We start from the raw sequence: 14,307 nt of genomic DNA on the forward strand, positions 1-14,307 counted from the left end.
CTATCCTTTTATTGTATAGCTGAGGAAACTGTGAACCAAAGTAAGAAAGAGACCCAAGGTCACAGAGGTAGCAAGTGACAGCCAGGATTAGAACTCAGGGCCTGTGACTCTAAATACAGTATTTTCCCATTATAACATATGACCTTTCATGATACTATGTAGGCTCCCTTCTGTGAGGAAGTCTCTGATTAACTGGGTTGTGCCCCTTTGTCATACCCACTTCTCAATTCAGCTCAAATCATAGGGAGAGCCATACTCTTCAGTGACTGGTTTACTCCATTCCCTAAATTCTGTGTAACTGAGAAAAATTGGACAGTGGGAAGCATACAGGAATACAGCTTTGCTTTCTGATTTTATAACTCCATATGTTTGCTTCTTGTAGATACAAGACTGTGAGTTCAATTTGACTCTGAGTGATCCCTTATTTCTGTCTCATCTCATACTCAAAGAGTCTAGGATCTGGGATTTTCTTGTCCACAATCCTCTTTGAACCAAAGTAGATCACAGTCCTTCCTTACTTTAATAGATAATCTGATGACTTGCTGAGGCTGGGGAAGAAAAGAAAAGAAAAACGAATTATTCTCTGATAGGATTCACTATCTTCACAAGGGAAGAGGATCTTTTAGGCATGATGCTCTCTGTCCATCCACAGGCCAGTAGGAAAAGACAGTGGAGATTTGTTTTATACATACACACACACATATACATATATAATACACACATATACACACATTTATATTATATATGCCCATTTACACATTTATGTTACATATGATATGTGTATTTATATATGTATATACAATATGCATATATGTATTATTCATATATATAAAACACTGTTATATAAGGTTAACACATATAATACTGAGTAACCACTGCCTCCCTTCCTGCCAATCAGGAATCCCAAGTGACTTTGCCGATCAAACATCATAAAAGGATCTCACATGGCATAGGGGCAAAGGGTGCTGGATATGAATTCTAAATTCCTAAGACCTTGGACTGAGTCTCAGCTCTAACAAGGACTGGCTGCATGATCATAAGCTACAGAGGCTCCTCTTTTCCAGAGGTAGGTAGGGATAAGTGGCTTCTGATGGCTCTTACAAAGCTGCAGTTCTAGGATTCCAAAAGATTTGTCACTAAAATGGAGATAATGATACTTACATTATACAACCCCTAGCCTCATTATGAAGCTACTAATCTCCCTGATTAAGTCCAACTGAAATCCAGTCTTCCTAACTTTTTTTCAATTCTAGTCCCTTCCCTCTTTTAATTTCTTCTATTCATCCTATATATAGCTTTTTTGTACCTATTTCCTTGTTTCTCTCTTTAAATTGTAAGCTTCTTGAGGTCAGGGACTGTCTTATGCCTCTCTTTGTATCCCCATCACTTAGCATAGTGCCTGGTATAAAATAGATGCTTAATAAATGCTTTTTGATTGGTCAATCAATTGATTGATAGGACTTTGAAAGTTATGGAAGCAAGTGATTGGTAAATCACTTATAAGTCTTCTTCATGACTTTCTGAAACCCTAATATTGCAGAGATACTTGAACAAATACATATTGCAATCCTTCCAGAATCTGTGACTTCATCCCTATGGGTCTTCACACAATCCACACCAATGAAGTACCTACACATTTTGGTACATGGTCTTATGAGATGCTGCGGCAAAAGAAATTCATCCCCATATGGACATTCTTTTGGTACTAAGCCTCTGATGGAGCACATATGTAATCATGTAAATCCACTTCCTTGACCTACTTTCCTCAGACAACTTTGAAAGGGACTTGATGGGAATAAATACTAGTGTTGTTCTGATTTCCACAATCCCCCTCATCCACCAGGAATCCGGCTGTAGCCTTTAGCAGGGTTCTGCTTTAAGTTTGATGAACTGCTTCGCAAATGAGTTTAATTGTTTTTCCCTGGTATTACACTAACTGGAATGAAGATTAAATCCAATTAAATAAAAGAACAAGCTTGCACTGACTTTGGCGGAGAGAGTCTCATCAATTTGTGTTTGCACTTTGCAAAAGAAACCCGCCTGGCACTGCTTATATGGAATTACCCCCTTGGGCTTTGGCCTGGGAAGACTGTCCCATAGGCTCACTGAGAATCTGGGTACATTTTATACCAGCTCCCTTCAGTGCAATCATTCGTCTACATTCAATAAACATTTAATAAATACCTACTGAGCGCTTGGCATTAGATGAGGTGGAGGAGAGTGTTAATATACAAAGTTTAGATAAGAGAGGGTCATTTCCCTCATGGAGTCCATAGACGTGGCTCTGAGAGAAGAGGACAGCTACAGCAATATTCTGGTCAGGGGCTCCAGGTTCAAATCCCATTTCAAACATTTACTAGCTGTGAGATTTTGAATGAGTCACAAACTTTCCAGGCTTTACTTTTCCTGTCTTTTGATATTTGAGGTCACTTCCAGTCTTGGATCTATTATCCTAGGATACTAAGACTTTGAGCAACTTGGTATCATTTAAGACAAATTTTTCATTTGAAAAATGGGGATGATAATATTCAGACTCCATGCATCACAGGGCATCTGTTGTTCAGCCTTTTCAGTGTTTCCCAACTCTTTGTGACTCCATTTGGGGTTTTCTTGGCAAAGATAGTGGAATGGTTTTCCATTTCCTTCTCCAGCTCATTTTACAGATGTGGACATTGAGGCAAACAGTGTTAAGTAAGTGACTTGTCTAGGGTCACAGAGGTGGTAAGTGACTGAGGTCATATTTGAACTCAAGAAGAGGAGTTTTCTTGACTCCAGGCCTGGCCTTTATCCACTGGGCCACCAAGATGCCATCCCATAGGGCTGGTCTTAGGAAATAACTTAGTAAACCACAAAGCAGAGTAGAAAAGAGAATTCTTATGTAAATAGCTACCCAGGTATGATAAGAGGTCATGAAACTATATACTGTGGCTGAGGAGGAGTTAGTGTCAGTATAAATCCTCTCAATTATCAATTGATCAATTGATAAGCATTTATTAAGCACATATTATGTACAAGAGTCTGTACTAGGCACTACAGATACAAAGTCAAAAGTGAAAGAGGTTGCATTCTATTTGGAAAGAGGCATGTGCAAAAATATATGCCATCCTTTGCACACAATATTCCATCTCTGGACTCCAGGCATTTTCACTGACTGTTCCTCCATGCCTGGAACTCTCTCCTTCCTCATCTTGACCCCTTGGTTTCCTTAGTTTCTTCATTTCAACTAAAGGCCTGCCTCATACAAGAGGCCTTCCATGATCTTCCTTAATTTTAGTGTTTTCCCTCTAAATTTTTTTTCCAATTTGTTCTAATTACATATTCACATGATCTTCTACGTTGGACTGACATTTTGAAAGTAAAGGCTGTTTTTTTGTTGTTGTTTTATTTTGTTGTTACTTTCTTTGTATTTCTAGTTCATCCTTCTGAGTTCAAATCCAGCCTCAGACATTTACTAGCTGTGTGACCCTGGGCAAGTCACCTAACCTAATTTGCCTCAGTTTTGTTATCTGCAAAATGAGTTGGAGAAGAAAATGGCAAACCAATCTAGTATCTTTGCCAAGAAAATCCAAAATGGGGTCACAAAGAGTCAGACATAACTGCAATGACTCAACAATTATTCCTGGAATTTTTCACAGTACCTGACATACAGTGGGTGCTTCATAAATACTTTTTGACTTGAATTGTCTTGACTTGATAAACAAAATACACATAGAAAGAGCTGATCAAAGTCTCCCTGATTTCTTCCCAATGCAATTTATAAAATCTCAGAAGGGAAAGGAAACAAACAATGCAGTACCAATAACATCCAAAGGAAACTTTTGCTTGATCATCCTTGTATAGGGTATGAAGTTCTTTCCAAAGGAATCATAGGGTAACTTTCCATTGCCTGGTCAACGATCAGCCACATCTTTGTGACCTTAAAATCAAGCCTCCCAGCTCTGGAGTTGGAAGAGGAGATTTCAAGGAGGATAAACTCTGGCAGCAATGAAAATCCTCTAGGGAAGATGACCCTTTCCCTTAAGAGAGAATCATTCTTCTCTTCTTGGGGAGAAAGGAACTTCTATCTTTTCTTCTCATTATTAGCCACAAGTGACTCATGAGGACTGAGATATCAGGGAGCAAGAAAGGAAGGCAAAGCACCTCCTTATAGTGTGACTTCTGAGACCAGAGAAATGAGCCAACTCTGGATGAAAGGAAGAACTAGTCCCAACATTTGAGAGATGAGCTGCTGGAAAGATTAGTCCCCAGGAGCTAGGGTGAACATGCTTCCCAGAAGAAATGCTATGCCCACTGGGGAGCGATGTAAGGTTAACACAAGAAGATGAAGAGTAAAAAGGGTACCACAGGGCCCTGTATTACCAAGAGTGTGCATTTCCCTGGCAACATGTGCTCACCACATTTGTTCTTTATTACCAGTGTACTCTATGTCCCTTTTCTTCAAATGTTGTGTATATTGAAGGTACAGTACAGCCCAGACAGATGGAGGGGATATCTTGTATCTCTTTTTCTTATAATGCCATCTCAGTAAATGCCTTTGCTTTGAGCTAATTGTGTCTACTGGCCAACTATTAAAAGTAGGCACATCAGGGTGGGTTCATGAACTGTGGTTTTAGTAAAATGTACTCACAGAGTACTGAGAGAAACAAACTGCAATTTGTAGGTGCAATTTTGGGGAGGGGTAGCTCAGATAGGATTGTACATATATGAAATAAATACCAGATAGTGCTCTTTTTCTGGGACGGGCATCAGAAATTGGGGAAAATCAGAAAAGACTTCAGGTAGATATGAGCAAAATTTTGAAAGGAATAAGAAACTGAGCAAAACTAGTGCAAATGTGGAGAGACAGAAGATGGAGCATACATATGAGGAGACAGCAAGGGGGTCAATCTGGCTAAACTCTCAAACTAAATAAGATAATGTTTATATAAAAATGTTTATACAAATGAGATAATGTTGATATATGTGCCAATGCCTGGTACTACTGGTACTACTATACTACTACTATTACTACTACTACTACTATTATATTAAACTGTAAAGTACAGAGGGGAGTAATATGATAAAGCTGAAAAGGTAAAATTGGGAACAGGTTGTGAAGGAGTTTAAAATCTAAACAAGGAAGCTTGCAAATTTGATCTCAGAAGCAATAGGGAGGCACTGGAGTTTGCTGAGTAGAAGGAGGACATGGTGAAACCTGCATTTTATGGAAAGCCTCTTGGCAGCAGTGTAGTGAAGGATGTCCCATGAGTGTGGGGGATCAGGGGATGGGGAGATTTCCTACAATTAGCTGTTAGTCGTAAAGAGGTCTATTGGTCATCTAACTGTGATACATAAAAACTATCCAGACCCATGAATAAGGCATGAACACAGTAGTACTAATGACCCCTATCTCCTGTGTAGCCCTCTAGAATGGTTGAAATTCTTGGGTTTGAGAGTTGGAGTGAGGGAAAGAGGAGATTTCCTATTACAAAGAACTCAGGTCCTGCCATCTGAAGTCAGCTCATCTGATAAACAAATCCACCTTGCAAAAAAAAATGTCATTGTATTAATGTAGCAGGGACATGAAATTGTCAGATTTGGAGTCAAAGAAATCCTGGATCCAAATCCCTTATATGACAATGTCTATGGGGGGACCCTGGACAGGTCATTTAACCTTTCTGAACCCCAGCTTTCTCTTTTGTGATGATAATGACACTTTCTACCTCACAGTTATTATAAGATCAACAATCTTTTGCAAACTCAGAAAACACAGAAATGTGGGGTCAAACCCCAAAGCAGCCTTATACAGTGATACGATTATTGGAATGGGAGTGAATAGTCCCTAGTTTCTTTGTTGGCTATGTTATGAACTCTCTCTGTGACCTTAAGCCATTTCTTTTCTTTAAGGTTCATAGGATCATGGAACTAGAAGTGGGGGAGGTTGGCTGGGCCAACAAAATAAAAATGACAATACTACCAAAATTAATTTACACTTTTAGCACTGTGCCAATAAAATTACCAAAGTGTTATTTTCATAGAACTTCATTAAATAATAGCAAAATTTATTTGGGAAAAAACAAAAGATCTAGAATACAAAGAGAAATGATTGAAAGAAGTAGGGGGAAATAGGGAATAATACTTCTGGACCTCAAGCTATATCATAAAGCAGCAGTCATCAAAACCATATGGTACTAGTTTAAAAAAAATAGAGGCATATGTCAATGAAACAGGTTAAATAAGGAAAAATCAGAAACCATAGAACTCAACCAGTGTTTGATAAAGTATAAAATATAAATTACTTAAGAAAAAAACTCCTTATTTCATTAAAAAACTACTGGGAAAGTTCAAGAGCAGTCTGGCAGAACTTAGTCTTAGATCAACACTTTACTTCCTTCCTTCCTTCTTTCCTTCCTTCCTTCTTTTTTCCTTCCTTCTTTCTCTCCTTCCTTCTTTCCTTCCTTCCTCTCCATATGCATTGGTTTTTGTTGTTTTTTTTTTTTTTTTTTTACTTTACCATTCTAGGGAGAAACTCAGAGACCCAAAAGGCCATTTATTACAACCTACTCTGGGAAATTATCTCCTCAGTGACAAACCTGACAAGTAATCACACAGACTTCACTTGGAAACCTCCACTGAGTTGACATCACTATTTCTAAAATCAACCTTAACAAATTCTGAGTAATTCTCGAGGCTTAATCTGCTTTTCTGACTCTGGCATCATGGAACAGACTATAACAATTGTGCAGTCTAACTCCTTTACTTTATAGATTAGAAAATTGAAGCCCAGAAGAGGTAAATGATTTGCCCAAGGAGACATGAGTTAGTGACCGTGAAAATTAAAAATCAGATCATCAAGACAGCTAGCTGGTGTCATAGTGCACAGAGCATTGGTCCTGGAGTCAAGAAGACGAGAGTTCAAATTCAACCTCAGACACTTCCTAGCTATAAGACCATAGGCAGGTCACTTAAGCTCTGTCCCCCTCGGTTTCCTAAACTATAAGATGGGAATAATAAGACTATCCATTTCTACCTCCTAGAATTGTGAAGGAAAGATGAAATAATATTTGTAAAGCAATTAACCCTTGTTCCTGGAACACAGTAGGTGCTAAATAAATGCTTGTTTCCTCACTTCCTTTCTTTCTTCCTCCCTCTCTTTTTCCTCCCTCCCTGCCTTCTTTCTTTCCTTTATCCCTTCCTTCCTTCTTTTCTTTCTTCTTTCCTTCCTTCATTCCTTCTTTCCTTCCTTTCCATATGCATCGTTCTTTCTGTCATACCATTGTAGGGAGAATTTCTACTTACGCATCCTCATCTTTGTTGTTGGACATGGGATGTTCTTCATTTACAAGCAAGGAAAGAATTGGGCTCACTGACAGAGTTTGGAGTGCTAGAAATTAACTCTGACTAGAAACTGATTTCTTTGTATTTCCTAGTCTGAGCCTGGAAAATTTTCCTCCTGCATTTCTTCAGCCAGTATTCTAAACTACTATTTACTAAAATAATAATCCCTTTCAAATTCACTGCAAACAATTTTGCTTCAGGCTGTTGCTACCAAATGGTTGGTCACTTCCAGTAATGACCAATTTTTCAGGGCCTATTGCTTAAGTGATTAAGCCCGTTATGATTTCCCAGGGCATATGCTATGGATAAAATCCATTAGCACGCAGGAGGGCTGCTGGCTGCAGTGCTGGGCTGGAGGGTGGCGTTTTTTTTTCCCCCAGAAATTTGCATAGACTTTAAGTCTATGAAAGATATGGAGAGATAAATGGAGAAAGGTTTTAATTAAGCTCCCCTCCTCTCCCTGCTATCATGCTACTTCCTTCTCCCTTGAGGGCCTTTGGCTCTCAAGAGATGATTTCTCTGGGCCTAAACATCACTGAGGTTGAGAAATGAGGGGTCATGACCCACAGTTTAAGAAGCACTGAAGGAAGGGGTTGAGAGTGGAAAAAAGTTTAAGAAGCCCTGTCCTAAAGAATCATCAAGCTCCACGGACAGCCTCTGTCTATGTTGAAATCTACTCCAGCCTTCCCTTGAGATAGCTAAATGAAAAAAGTGGAGAACACTGGGTGGTGAGTAAGTAAGACCTGAGTTCAATGTGGCCTCAAAAACTAACCATGTGATCCTGGGCAAGTCATTTAACTTCTGCCTGCCTTGGTTTCCTCAATTGTAAAATGGGGATAATAATGCTACCTACCTTGCAGAGATATGAAGAAATTAAACAAGATACATAGTTGATACAATAAATCTTTCCCCTTTTCCTTTCTTTTCTAGTGGCAGAGCTGGAAGATAACTTTGAGATCCTTTACACTAATCTACTAATTTTAAAGAGGCGAAACTGAGGGTCTGAGGGGGATGGTGGCATCAATCAGGAAATCTGGGTTTGATTCTAAGTTCTGCTATTTTTAAGCTAGGTGCCCTGGTACAAGTCGCTTTCTCTGTTAGGGCCTTTCTTCCAGTTCTTAAAAAAGCTTTTTAAAAAAAAAATAATATATTTTATGTTTCACCAATTACCTATTAAAAACATTTTTTTAACATTTATGCTTTTTTAAAAAAGTTTTGAGTTCCAAAAGCTATCCCTCCATCCCTCTTCCCCCTCCCTGAGAAAGTAAGCAATCAGATATATGTTATACATGTGCAATCATGTAAAACATTTCCCTATTAGTCATTTTGGACAAAATCAATTATTATGTATTTTTTAGGGAGGGGGAAGGCAATCAGGGTTAAGTGACTTGCCTGGAATCACATAGCTAGTCAATGTCTGATCCAGGATTTGAGATCAGGTCCTCCTGGCTCCATGACTGGTACTCTATTCACTAGTACTCTATCCACACTATCCACTGTGCCACCCAGTTGCCCTTCAGCATGCATTTATGAAGCATCTACTTACTATGTGCCAGGTGCTGAGGATAAGAGAACAAAAATGAAATGATTTCTGCCCTCAAGAAGCTTGTACTCTATCATTAAATGATCCCTAAGGAAAAAAGAAGATCAAAGAAAAGTGATTAGTTTGAGATCATAGAAGTGGTCAGCAAATGAGAAAGGATTTGAACCCAAATCCCAGATTCCAAATCTATCCTTTTTTTCACACCCCCATTTTTTCTTTTGTAAAAATTATATTTATTTTATTTTGAACTTAAGAGATAAAACAAGCATTTCTAAAACATAATAGAATAGGAAAAAAAGATGAAACTTATTAATTATTCCTTTTAAATGTATGATGAAGTTACCATGTAACTTTAAAAAAAAAGCTCTTTGCTTGGGTTCATGTTCTATCCACCTTTCCCTTCCTCCCTCCTTTGCTCTCCTCTCCAGCTAATTTGGAGTTACCTGAGTTGGAATGTTTTGGCTATGGTGACAAGTCCTTCAGAATGTGAGCTCTTGGGGGGAGGAGCCAAGATGGTGGAGTAGAAAGATACACATATGCTAGCTCCGAACCCACAGCCCATAAAATATCTGTAAAGAAGAACTCCCAACAAATTCTGGAGCAGCGGAAGCCACAGAACAACAGAGTGGAGGAGATTTCTGTTCCAGAGAGCCCTGAAAAACTGACCTGAAAGGTCCGTCATGCAACTGACCCAGAGCGGAGCCCAGCCCTGCCTTGGTCGCGCGGCACTGAGAGGAGCAGATCCAAGCAGGCTTCAGAGACAGAATCTCCAGCAGCTGGGCAGGTCCCTCCACCCACAGGCTCCAGGGGTGAGTGAGAGAGTCTTTTTGGCTCACTGGGAGGGGAGCGGGGTGTCTCCATGGCTCAGGCCCCTTTGGAAAGCAGCAGCAGAGGCAGCAGCAGATAAGGGCTCCCAAAGCAGGCAGGAGCCTGGATCCATTGCTGAAGGTCTCCACATAAAACCCCTGAAGGAAATGAGCCCCATGTGGAGGCCCTGCCCCCACCTGAGCACCTGAACTTAATCTCACACTGAATAGCAGCCCCACCCAAGCCAAAAGCCCTGAGGCTGGGAAGCAGCATTTGAATCTCAGACCCCAAGTGCTGGCTGGGTGGATCTGGAGGTGAGGTGGGTGAGGAGAGGACACTCAGAAGTCAAGTCACTGGCTGGGAAAATGCCCAGAAAAGGGAAAAAAAATAAGACCATAGAAGGTTACTTTCTTGGTGAAAAGATATCTCTTCCCTTCCTTTCGGACAAGGAAGAACAAGGCATACCATCAGGGAAAGACACAGAAGTCAAGGCTTCTGTATCACAAACATCCAGAATAAATATTCAATGGGCTCAGGCCATGGAAGAGCTCAAAAAGGATTTTGAAAATCAAGTTAGAGAGGTGGAGGAGAAACTGGGAAGAGAAATGAGAGAGATGCAAAAAAAGCATGAAAAGCAGGTCAACACCTTGCTAAAGAAGACCCCAAAAAATGCTGAAGAAAATAACACCTTGAAAAATAGGCTAACTCAATTGGCAAAAGAGGTTCAAAAAGCCAATGAGCAGAAGAATGCTTTCAAAAGCACAATTAGCCAAATGGAAAAGGAGGTTCAAAAGCTCACTGAAGAAAATAGTTCTTTCAAAATTAGAATGGAACAGATGGAGGCTAATGACTATGAGAAACCAAGAAATCACAAAACAAAACCAAAAGTATGAAAAAATGGAAGATAATGTGAAATATCTCATTGGAAAAACAACTGACCTGGAAAATAGATCCAGGAGAGACAATTTAAAAATTATGGGACTACCTGAAAGCCATAATCAAAAAAAGAGCCTAGACATCATCTTTCATGAAATTATCAAGGAAAACTGCCCTGAGAGTTTAGAACCAGAGGGCAAAATAAGTATTCAAGGAATCCACTGATCACCACCTGAAAGAGATCCAAAAAGAGAAACTCCTAGGAACATTGTGGCCAAATTCCAGAGTAGCTTGGTCAAGGAGAAAATATTGCAAACAGCTAGAAAGAAACAATTCAAGTATTATGGAAATACAATCAGGATAACACAAGATCTAGCAGCTTCTACATTAAGGGATTGAAGGGCGTGGAATAGGATATTCCAGAAGTCAAAGGAACTAGGACTAAAACCAAGAATCACCTACCCAGCAAAACTGAGTATAATACTTCAGGGGAAAAAATGGTCTTTCAATGAAACAGAGGACTTTCAAGCATTCTTGATGAAAAGACCAGAGCTGAAAAGAAAATTTGACTATCAAACACAAGAATCAAGAGAAGCATGAAAAGGTAAACAGCAAAGAGAAGTTATAAGGGACTTACTAAAGTTGAACTGTTTACATTCCTACATGGAAAGACAATATTTGTAACTCTTGAAACTTTTCAATATCTGGGTAGTTGGTGGGATTACACACACACACACACACACACACACACACAAAGACAAAGAGCACAGAGTGAATTGAATAGGATGGGATCATATCTTTAAAAAATGAAATTTAACAGTGAGAGAGAAATATATTGGGAAGAGAAAGGGAGAAATGGAATGGGGCAAATTATCTCTCATAAAAGAGGCAAGCAAAAGACTTTTTAGTGGAGGGAAAAAGAGGGGAGGTGAGAGAAAAACATGAAGTTTACTCTCATCACATTCCACTAAAGGAAGGACTAAAATGCACACTCATTCTGGTATGAAAACCTATCTTACAATACAGAAAAGCAGGGGAGAAGGGGGTAAGCAGCGTGGGGGGGATGATGGAAGGGAGGGCAGTGGGAAGAGGGAGCAATTTGAAGTCAACACTTGGGGAGGGACAGGATCAAAAGAGAGAATAGAAGCAATAGGAGGCAGGATAGGATGGAAGGAAATATAGTTAGTCTTACACAACACGACTATTATGGAAGTCATTTGCAAAACTACACAGATATGGCCTATGTTGAATTGCTTGCCTTCCCAAAGGGAATGGGTGGGGAGGGAGGGATGAAGAGAAGTTGGAACTCAAAGTTTTAGGAACAACTGTTGAGTACTGTTCTTGCTACTAGGAAATAACAAATACAGGCAATAGGGTATAGAAAGTTATCTGGCCCTATAGGAGAAAAGAGAAGATGGGGACAAGGGAAGGGAGGGATGATAGAAGAGAGGGCAGATTGGTGATAGGGGCGATTAGAATGCTCGGTGTTTTGGGGTGGCGGGAGGGGACAAATGGGGAGAAAATTTGGAACCCAAAATTTTGTGAAAATGAATGTTAAAAGTTAAATAAATTAATTAAAAAAAAAAAAAGAATGTGAGCTCTCCAGAGCTTAGAACTGTACATGGCACATAGTAGGCACTTAATAAATGTTTATTGTTCAAGTGACTAAGCATCTACTAGGTGCCAAGAACTATATTAAACTCTAGGGATATAATGTTGGTGGTGGCGGTGGCTGCTGTGGCTGCCACTGCTTTTGTTGTTGAGCTGTGTCTGACTCTGCTTGACCCCATCTGGGGTTTTCTTGGCAGTGATACTGTGGTGCTTTGCCATTTCTTTCTCATTTTACAGATGAGAAAACTGAGACAAACTGAGTTGAATGACTTGCCTAGGGTCACGTGAGTATCTGAGTCTGGATGTCCACTGCACTACCTCATTACTCATTAGGGCTGTAGGGGAAAGTAAAAGACAGCCCCTGCCTTCAAGAAGCACTGATTAGTGGGGGAGACCACATGCAAACAACTATGTCCAGAGAAGCTATGGACAGCATAAATAGGAGATGATCCACAGAGGGAGGGAACTACTATTCAGGAAAGGCTTCTTTTGCAGCTGGAGCTTGATGGACTCCAGGAGGCACAGACAGATGAGGAGGGGGAGCACTCCAGGCAAGAGGGACAGCCAGGAAGCTGTGGTCTCTTCTCGGAGAGTTTCCCCCTGCTGTACATAGAGCCAAGAAAAGTAATTCTCACCATTCCATTCAGCAGCACATTGACTTGACAATGTGATGGAAACACTGGTTTAGGATATACCTCCTTGGACTGACTGCTACTTCAGAGGCATGAGAGCTCAGGGTAGAGTTCCCAGATGTGTTTCAGTGGCTGAGCAGATGTGAATCATGGGGCCACAGGTGTTAATGGTGTCTGGCAATTGCATGCATCCAAAGCCACTGCAGGTGTCCTCTCTGTGAACCTATCCCCAGGCTCAGCCTGGAATTAGAAATGGGCTTTAACCACAGAGAGAAACCCAGTTTTCAGCACTTTCTCAGCATCTGTAAAAAGGCAGCAGGCTTCCATCATCACCTTCTCACAGGGACACACCAGGTCAAGGGCAAGAGACAGAGGATGTCTGGACCAGGGCTTAGTGATTATCTTTGAAGTTTCTGAATAAAGTGAAGGTTTGTCAAGTGAATCACCGCTCTTTGTGGTGTAATTGGCTATTTCTTTTCTGGAAAGATTATCACTAATATTATTATTATTTATATAATCATTCCTATTAATAATAACATGTAATTTATATGGTACTCTAAAGTTTGCAAAGTACTTAACAGATATTTCATTTGAGTCTTACATTAGCCCTTTCGGGATATTGGCCATTAGATATTAGTGCCCCCATTTCACAGATGACAAAACTGAGACAACAAATGCTCACGCAGCCTGATAAGTACCAGAAGAATGCTTTGAGCTCAGACCTTCTTGGCTCCCAGCCCATAGGTTGCCTCTCTAGTAAAAAGAATCTTTTTTCCCAAAGAGATAGGAGCACACATTTGTATCCAAAACTGTCTCAGGCTTCACATCAGTCCTCTCAGAAAATTGTGAGGAAAAGATACTCAGACTTTAATTTAAAAATAATCTCTTATAACGACAATACATAGAAATAGCAATGTTAATGAGTAGTACTGGCCCCCACTAACTGACTGAATTCAGCCACCTTCTTTTAATTTTTTTTTCTTATTTTTCTTTCCTGAAGCTAATGAAACTCAAGCCAGGGCAACCTCTAAATATGAGCCTTCCAGTCTGAATTTGCTCCCATTTATCTGAGCAAAGAATTTAGAGATGGAAAATACCTCAGAGGTCATTGAGTCCAACTGCCTCATTTTCAAGATGAAAGCCAGAGGACATGAGCAGGGCTTGCTAATGGGCACATAGCTTATGTGTCAAAACTGGTATTTGAACTGAGATCCTACATTCATCATTATTGACATGTAAAGGATCTGGCTGGGGAATTTACCAGGACACAAAAAATTCAGCCCTTGACAGTCATTTTGAAGGCTCCTTCCTTAGGTCTTCCAGAGTTCCAATCCATCATGGGACTAGTAAATTCTTTCAACCTCTGGTCTCTGAGCAAATAAGTTCCCTCTCGTTTAAGACCCACCCCAAATTATTGTTCTCATATAACTCCAAGGCCTCCTTAGCCCTCAATCTATAACTTCCCCGGATTCAGCTGACTGTTGCTAAATAATGCAGATGATTAAGGATAATTTGAATATA

At 40.0% G+C, this 14,307-nt stretch overlaps 1 long non-coding RNA gene across 1 annotated transcript in view; it reads right to left on the reverse strand.

Annotated features, from left to right (window-relative positions):
* Positions 1–11: 11 nt before the first annotated feature.
* LOC140528248 (uncharacterized) overlaps positions 12–14,307 on the reverse strand; it is an 82,374-nt gene continuing 68,078 nt past the window's right edge. The window contains exons 3-4 of the long non-coding RNA XR_011975126.1: positions 8,864–8,947; positions 12–548 (exon numbers count right to left, since the gene is read on the reverse strand). This is a non-coding gene — a long non-coding RNA (uncharacterized lncRNA). The remainder of the gene's footprint in view (positions 549–8,863; positions 8,948–14,307) is intronic.

The sequence above is a fragment of the Notamacropus eugenii genome, chromosome 1 (assembly GCF_028372415.1).
Source record: "Notamacropus eugenii isolate mMacEug1 chromosome 1, mMacEug1.pri_v2, whole genome shotgun sequence".
NCBI classification, from domain to species: domain Eukaryota; kingdom Metazoa; phylum Chordata; class Mammalia; order Diprotodontia; family Macropodidae; genus Notamacropus; species Notamacropus eugenii.